The sequence below is a fragment of the Pinus tabuliformis genome, chromosome 4_2, assembly GCF_031772625.1.
Source record: "Pinus tabuliformis cultivar Carrire ecotype Pingquan chromosome 4_2, CPIR1, whole genome shotgun sequence".
NCBI classification, from domain to species: Eukaryota; Viridiplantae; Streptophyta; class Pinopsida; order Pinales; family Pinaceae; genus Pinus; species Pinus tabuliformis.
The window spans coordinates 275,375,164-275,384,738 of record NC_142304.1 but is presented as its reverse complement, the minus strand read 5'-3'; positions in this window follow the sequence as shown (position 1 = coordinate 275,384,738).

Genomic DNA, 9,575 nt, shown 5'->3' with positions numbered 1-9,575 from the left:
TTCCTTCATCATGTTGGAAATACTGAGAGGGGGGGTGAATCAATATTTCTTTTTCAATTGTTATTTTTACCAGTTAAAACATTTATATTCAAAACACAAGATGAACAACAAGAAAAAATGCTTTTATTAATATAATCTTTGCAATAAAGTAGATACAATATATATATATATATATATATATATATATGATTCCAATTTGTTGCCAAGCAACTTGGAATTTTGTGAGGCATCAACCTCCAGAGCACCAACTCTGTTTTGTCAAGGCACCAACCTTGGACTTAGGAGCACTAACTCCCAGGACACCAATTCTTCTAGTTTTGAGGCACCAACCTCAAGGGCTCCAACCCTCTGTTGCAAGCTATCTGGATCTGTTTTGTCAAGGCACCAACCTTGGATATAGGAGCACCAACTCCAAGGACACCAATCCTTCAAACTTTTGAGGCACCAACCCCAAGGACTCCAACCCTCTTGTCAAGGTATGTTTGATAGTAATGTTCTACTCTTAGAACTCTTCTTTATTGGGTTCTGTCTATTTACAGCTTCACTGTAGTCTCCATGCTACAGAATCAATGGCAATCAGTCTTCATATGAAAAAGTCTATACAACTCTTCATACTATCCACACAGAGTCTACAATAGCCATCATGATCTCTGATAATGTCTCCACACAGAGTCTACTATTAGCCACACTAAGCTCTAATTAATTCATCACTGGTCTGAGCTTTTCACAGGTTAGCCCGATCAACAGAGTTGCTCATCTGTTGGCTTCCTCCTGTCCTGCTGGACCTTCAGTTTCCTCTTGTCCTGCTGGACCTTCGGCTTCCTCCTGTCCTACTGGACCTACCGCTGCCTCTGTTTCTTCCGGTTTTTCCCTACCTATAAACTTTCCTTGTTCTCTGTTTTATATTCCTGATACACTTGACCTTTGGCTTCCTCCTTACTCGCTTTGGCTTCGGCTTTCTCAATGCCAGCTTGACCTTTTGGCTTCCTTTGCACTCACTCATCCATCTACAATCGCTTGATTCTTTGTCTTCCTAGTCCATGGCTTCCTCTATCTATTTGAGTGTTCCAACACTCACAGGACACATAAATTCAAAAGAGAGGCCGAATTACAAAGAAATGTTGTATATTAAAAAATATCAGAGAGGCCCTTTTTTTCTTTAATATTTATACAATAGACTCAATCATTATTTACAGAGTATTTCATTAAAGAGGTTGTACCAACGGAGAGGTCCCACATGCCACATCACTATCCAATCGCAACCGCAACTTTCTAGAGATCTTTTATAAGTTGTGCCTATATGACACAGGACATCCTTTTCTTAATTCCTTGCCTATGCATGTTTCTCAAGGCATACTTATCACATATCACTATTGCAATGGTTCAAGCCCACTAAACTATCAAAAGCATTAATTTATGCTTTTGGCCTTAAAAACCTGGGCAACATTACTTATCGGAATACACAGGAATACACAAAAAACCCGACCGAACGCTTAAGGCCGGATCTTAAAAAGAATACACCCGCATCTATTAAACTTTCGGGTCCATTCATTCAAGCCTTTTCTATTGTACTCCTCCGATCTCCGATCATGCTTCATTGGCCTTCGCATCATTGGCCCATCGCACATAACATAGCCGATTCCCAACTGCCGACAGAGTGGATGCGATGTGGTATTAAACAGTTATTAATAAGTCCGTCGGGTCCATACCCTTATCGCAATCCCTGGATTGACATTCCTTTATACATTGTGATTACCGTGGATGTGACATTTGATTAAGCCATGCTATAATGGTGTATTCAGGTCTGCAATTATATCGCAATCAACATTTTAATGTGGCTTTAAAGAGGCTTGCGTTATGGCGGATGTGATATAACATTAAAATGTATTACAATGGAATCATCGGGCCCGAGTATTGTATTGCATATATATATCTATATATATATATATATATATATATATATATATATATATATATATATATATATATATATATATATATATATATATATATATATATATATATATATATATATATATAGATATATATTGCAATCGCATATTTAATGTTCCATCACTTTATAAATTATGATATGATATTAAGTGGTATTCCTTAGCGATCCTCCACCATTGATCTGTTCATGATCCGACGGTCAACACTTAACCTGATCAACCCAAAACTGTCTGTTGATCCTTTATTATGCTCTTAACCTGCAAAATGATACCCAAATACAGAATATGCGAAGAAAAGATACCCAGAACACAGAATAGCAATGATTTTATTATTCAGAGAGTAATGTTCACTTGCCTCTTCGAGGGGGCAACCTCCAATAGAGCAGAGCTCGACTACAAAATAAGACACGATGCTCCTCACAGGGAGTCTCTATCCTTTATATATGAGTCATACATGCAATACCACGGGCCAATACCGTGGGTTTTATTAATACCATCTATCTAATACTACGGCCCATTTGCAACTAACTGTGGTTCTGTCCACTTACAATTATTAATATGGGCTTTATTGACTCTTGACTATGACGTGATCCCATTACATAAATAAGGGGGTTAGGGTGGGACCCTAACATGCCCTCCCCCTTAAAACGAGCCTTGTCCTCAAGGCTGAAGCTGCGGAAACTGCTGAAGAATAGTGGCTGGTTCCCAAGTTGCATCTTCCGGAGAGGTGTCTTTCCATTTGACGAGGACTTCCTTAATCATGCGGCCGCGCAGTTGCTTGTCTCGTGTGTCTAGAACCTGTTCGGGTTGAAGCCAGATGGACCCTTTTTCGTCCAATTCAGGTAGACTGGTCTGAATTCTACAATTGTTCCCAATCACTTTCTTGAGGCATGAGACATGGAAAAATGGATGGATTTTTGCAGTAGGTGGCAAGGCCAACTGGTAGGCCACTTCTCCAATGCACTGAAGTACTTGATATGGTCTGTAGAATTTGGGAGAGAGTTTCTGACACCCCTTGTCCTTGAGTGATGTTTGCTTATATGGTTGTAGCCGTAAAAAGACCTGATCCCCTTCTTGAAATTGGCACTCTGAGCGATGCTGGTCTACTTGTTGCTTCATGCGGTTCTGAGCTTGATGAAGATTCGCTCGAAGATGGGCGAGCATGGTTGCGCGGTGTTGTAGGAGTTGATACACTGCTTGTACTTTTGAGCATCCCTTGAGATACAAAGTAGGTGAAGGCGGGAGTTGACCATATACTGCTTCATAGGTAGTCATTTTGGTGGTGGCATGATAGTTGGTGTTATACCACCATTCAGCCAGAGGTAACCACTGTACCCAAAGGTGTTGCTTTTCTGAAGTGAAACACTTAAGGTAGGTTTCTAGACATTTGTTGACGGCTTCGGTTTGACCATCTGTTTGCAGATGATAGGAAGTACTGAGTTTGAGTTGAGTGCCTTATATTCTGAAGAGTTCCTGCCAAAAATTACTGGTGAAGACCGGGTCGCGGTCGGACACAATAGAAGTGGGCATGCCATGCAATTTGAAGATCTGATCCATGAAATATTGAGCAACCAAAGTTGGTGTAAACGGGTGGGGTAGGGTGCAGAAATGAGCATACTTCGACAGTTAGTCCACAACCACCATGATGATTGACTTGTTCCCTGACTTTGGAAGACCTGAAATGAAATCCATAGAAACCTCCGTCCAAATTGATGCCGGAATGGGAAATGGTTGTAATGTGCCTAGTGTGTTGACGGTTTCCCCTTTGTGGCGTTGACAGACATCACATTCTGCTACGAAAGTAAGGATGTCCTTTTTCATGCCTGTCCAAAAAAATGATCTTCTGGTGCGAGCATACATCTTTTGAAAGCCTGAATGTCCTGCAATGGGAGATGAGTGCAATTATGCCAAAATGCGACTTTTGAGGGTGGATGTTGGTGATATTACGACTCTGTCCTTGTAGCGAAGAATATCATCCTGCCACGAGTATCCCTTGGTGGAATTTGGATCTACCTGCAATTGAGAAATGAGTTGGGAGAACCCGGGGTGTGAAAACCATTCCCTGCGAGCCTCTTCAATCCATTCTGGAATGGGGAGGGAAATTGCTAGCAGAGTACTTTCCTCCTCAAATTGGCGAGATAATGCATCTGCTACACTATTTTCTTTCCCTTTCTTATAAATGATCTCATAATCATATCCCAGCATTTTGGCTAGCCATTTATTTTGTTGTGGGGAGGATAGGCGTTTCTACAAAAAATATTTAAGACTGTGATGATCTGTGCGGATTTGGAAACGTCGCCCCAATAAGTAACGTCGCCAGGTCTCGACTGCATGTAAGATGGCCAGCATTTCCTTCTTGTAGGTAGATTGGCCCACATTCCTCCCACTGAGTTGTTGGATTGTGAAGGCCAACGGTCACCCTTCCTGCATTGAGACTGCCCCAATACCTATACCCGAAGCATCGCATTCAATGACAAAAGATTTGGTGAAGTCAGGTAGTGCTAAGACTGGAGTGGAACACATGGAATTTTTTAGAGCTGTAAAGGCCTGTTATGCTTCCTCATTCCAGAAGAATGAATTTTTCTTTAGGAGTTGGGTGAGGGGCTTCGCTATGCGACCATAGTTGTGGATAAATTTACAATAATAGCCTGCAATACCCAAAAATCCTCTCAAGCTCTTCAAGGTCTTAGGTTGAGGCCATTCCTGCATTGCCTGGATCTTTTTGGGGTCCACCTTGACACCTTCACACCCCATAATGTGGCCCAAATACTCTACTTCTACCATGCCAAACGAACACTTGGACATCTTGACAAATAATTTATGCTTGCAGAGCAGTTGCAAGAGTAGATCTACATGCTGAAGATGTGCGACCCAAGTGCAACTATAGATGAGGATGTCATCGAAGAAAACAAGGACAAATTTCCTGAGATATGGTTTGAGAATGTGGTTCATAAGGCTCTGAAAAGTAGAGGGGGCATTACAAAGACCAAATGGCATGACCAGGGATTCATAATGGCCTTCATGAGTTCTGAAAGCAGTCTTGTGGATGTCGACTTCCTTCATGCGAATTTGGTGGTAGCCTGAGTGAAGATCCAGCTTAGTGAAGAATTGAGCCCCATTGAGTTCATCCAGCAAATCATCAACCACCGGGATGGGAAATTTATCTTTGACTGTCAACTTATTGAGGGCCTTGAAGTCGGGACACATCCGCCACTCCCCATATTTCTTGAACACCATGACCACTGGGGATGAATAAGGACTAATGCTGGGACGAATGACACCTGCTTCCAAAAGTTCCTTGATGATTTTTTCTATTTCATTCTTTTGGGTGAACGGATATCTGTATTGGCGCACATTTGGGGGTTGGGCCCCTGGAACCAAGGTGATGATACGATCATGTTCCCCTCGCGAGGGTGGAAGCTCATGAGGCTTGTCAAAGACCGACAGATGGTTATTTGAAATCTGTTGCATCTCAGGATGAATTGGTAGAGGCTTTGTTTCGACTACCTGGATGGCATTAAATTGAGGTACAACTCCATGATTGCCCTTTTTTAACAATTTTTCCATCCTATGCAAGCTGATGATAGAGGGGGATCCCGCCTGGAGTCCACGGAGGGTATGTGTGTAGTTGTTCTTCTTAAAACTCATATATAACTCCTGGAAATCCATTGTGATTGGCCCAAGAGTGCGGAGCCATTCAACGCCGAGGACAATGTCGCAACCCCCCATGTGTATGGCAAACATGTGGGTTTTCAACTGATAATCGCCCATTTGAAGTTTGACATTTTCACAGCGGCCTTCACATTTCATTGTGCCTCCATCCGCAATTTGAACTTGGAAGTTAGAAACTGCTCGTACAAAACAATGCACTGCTTCTGCGACTTTTTGATGGATGAAATTATGTGTACTTCCACTATCAATCAAGACTACTATTGGGTGATGTTTAATAAAACCTCTAATTTTGAGAGTTTGAGGGGAAGAAATCCCTGCCAAAGCATGCAACGAAATAACTGGTTCGTCAGAGACATTGTCCTTTTGGTTGTCTTTTTCTAGTGGCTCCTGTTCCTCCATTGGTGGATCTTCCTCTGTTGAGTTGTAGTCAGTGGCATCAATTTGAAAAAATTTGGGCTCCTTGCATTTATGACCTGGGGAGTATTTTTCATCACAGTAGTAACATAGGCATTGCTTTCTTCTTTCGGCCATTACCGCAGGTGACACCTTTTGGACCTTAAGTGTTTGAGTCGTGTTGTGAGCCTGTGGGGGGCGACCTTTAGCGGAGAAATTTGGGCGACTGTATTGGGCTGCTAATGCACGTTCCACGTTACGAGCTACCTTGCAAGCCTCCGTCCATGTGGGAGGGTGGTGCAGTAGGACTTGGGCTTTGATAGCTTCTTTAAGACCGCTGATAAAACATTCCGTGTAGAACACATCTGAGAGACCCCAAGTGCGGAAGGCTAAGGCTTCAAAAGCTGTAATATATTCATCCACTGTACCAGTCTGTCGGAGCTTAGTAAGACGACCCAAAAAAGATGATTCCTGGTCAAAGCGGTCTTGAAGAGCTTTGGTGAATTTGGTCCAAGTCCTAAAAGGTCCAGTGCAACGCTGATGCCATTCCCACCATTGCCACCTTTCATTGTCCAAGTACATGCTCCCCAACATAAGCTGAGTCGCATCATCGAAGATGTGATTCAGTTTGAAATACTGCTCCATTTGTGCTATCCATGCTGACGGGTGAGAACCATCAAATTTATGCATATCCAACTTGGGAGGTCGCTGACTGGGTGGTGGGTGGGTGTGCCAGATGTGAGGAGAGTGGCTAGACTCACCCTAATTGTGTTCAGTGCCATTATACTCCTCCTCTTGGGCTTGATCCTTGCCCTTCGGGACTATTTTCTCGACCATGCTACATATTCCGGTAAGCTGAAGGTGGAGGTTGTGCATTGATTCTTCAAGTTTGTCCATCCTTTCATTGGCCATCGCTTGAGCTCTAGTTTCTACCATACACCAACCGGATTTTTTTAAAATTGGGACCGCCTAAAAATTTTTCACTAAGAAGTGAATGGTACCATCGTGCTCAGCTCGTCGTCCTGATTCTAATGGGTTAGATCACCAATAAGCACCCCGAAAATCCTCAAAATGTCAATGCGGCCAAAAGTCCTGCGAAAATTATACCCCGGTATAGGAACCCTTCACAACGACTCCGATCTGGTGGATCTGAGAGATCTAAATGGCGGATTTGATGGCGGAACAGACTGCTTCTGCGGATCTAATAGATCGGAATGGCTGATCTGCGAACTCGAGACTGCGGGACTGATGTCTGCTGCTGTTGCACCCCTTTGCATAGGCGGATCTGGAAGAGATGCTGTGTGATCCCCCGATAGAAAAGGGAACTATGGTCTTGAGGAGTGTCAGGTGCTACAAATCGCAATATACATAAGGGTATGGCAGTAGTACTCGGACCAATGTTTCAGGGTTCTAACTAAGGAGGATCGACCGTACCCTTAGCCGTACAACCCGACTACCCTATCGTATGGGCGAGTAATCTCCCCGAATGCTATTCTCGGTGTACTGTAGCCGCAAGACGGCCGACGGTTTATCTATGGCGAGGTTTCAAGGGAGCCTAGGGGGCTTCCGATATACCCATAGGGTACGTGGAAGACAATCTGTGCGCGGTTCTGTCTAATGCGCTACTACTCGAAGGGGTACCCATAGGGGTTACAAGGGAGTCCAACAGATGTGACCACCTCTTGTATTTCCTGCGTGCATGCCTCCCCAAATCCGCAGGTTTATGCACTCAACGACAGATCCCGTGGTTTAAAGACGCCGGAACACATCTCTAGCCAAATTTTTTTTTTGCTAAGAAATGGAGATCCCACCGGCCCTGGAAAGTGCTATGATACCACTTGTTATGCTCTTAACCTGCAAAATGATACCCAAATACAGAGTATGCGAAGAAAAGATACCCAGGACACAGAATAGCAATGATTTTATTATTCAGAGAGTAATGTTCACTTGCCTCTTCGAGGGGGCAACCTCCAATAGAGCAGAGCTCGACTACAAAATAAGACACGATGCTCCTCGTAGGGAGTCTCTATCCTTTATATATGACTCATACATGCAATACCACGGGCCAATACCGTGGGTTTTATTAATACCATCTATATAATACTACGGCCCATTTGCAACTAACTGTGGTTCTGTCCACTTACAATTATTAATATGGGCTTTATTGACTCTTGACTATGACGTGATCCCATTACATAAATAAGGGGGTTAGGGTGGGACCCTAACATCCTTCGTCATTGATTAACCCACGTTGTATCCAACGGTCTGCATGAATTTCAGGTGAGAAATTTGCAAGGGAAATAACCACCTGAAAAATTGGTTTTCTCTCTCCACCCTCGTGCTACGTGTCGCTCAGTTAATGGAATTGGGTGTTCTCCTCTAAATACCACATACTGCCTATCATCTGCCCGAAAACCATTGCGACTATTACAAATCCACCTTTTGGAATATAACCACGTGCATTCACTTTGACTTTAACCTGATATTATATACTTCCACTCTTTTCTGGTTTGATGTGACTTTGCAATGACTTCCGATGCACTGCTCCAATAGCTCTTCTCTGCTTTGATAGCTTTGCTCTGCTATATTACATGCGATACTCCTGATATGGTTGTTTATGCTCCTCCTCTACGTGTTCCTCTTTGTTTCTTAGTTCTTACCCTTTTCCGCTGTGTGTTCCTCTTTACTTCTTCTGATGAGCAATATGGCTCCTCTATTAACTGATCTTTCGCTAATGCACCTCCGATATGTGTTTCTCTTTGTTTCTCGTGGCTTCCATTGACCTCTTCCTCTTTGCAGGACTTCTTGGGCATATAATACATGCGATACTCCCGATATGGCTCCTCTTGCTCCAATAGGTCTTCCTTTGGCTTTGAAATGTCTTTCATTGAACTTCTCCGATACTTTCATACCTTGATGGCTTCTGATATATTTTCCAATATGCCTCTCTTGCTTTGATATTCTACAATACTCCTCTGATGTGTTAACTCTTCTGATACTCTGATACTCTGCAATACTCTTAAGCATAATTGATAGCTTTGATATGCCTCCTTTGTTAACTCCTCCATTAACAGATTCTTACTCATGGCTTGGCTTTCCTGATGGCCTTGCTCCTTGGCTTCTTACTCCCGTTTCTTCATGGATCTGCTCTTCTTCTCCTAGAATATTTCCATATTGACATCAATGACAATCCAGGTCAACACATTATTCTTATCAATCAAATAAACTTTAGTTACAAACATCATTCATGCCTCCCTGATCTGCACACTGGGCAGTCTCAAAGCTCAAGCTCTTCCCCCTAGTTTCTGGAATTGTGCACTATGCAGTCACTGAGTCCTTCTTCCCAACCTGTCACTTGTTCGGGGCTCAGTTGGTGGATCAGAATGCATCATCTTAGACTAGGGAGTTTTCGAATTGATTTCATCTCGTCATGAGTGATTTGCAGGAATATGTACCTTATCATGTCAGGTAAAGATGATGGAGAAGGAGAAGAAGGAGGGAAGAATGCCCAAAGACTCTCTTGTAGCTAAGCTTACAATTTTATCAATCAAGAGAAAG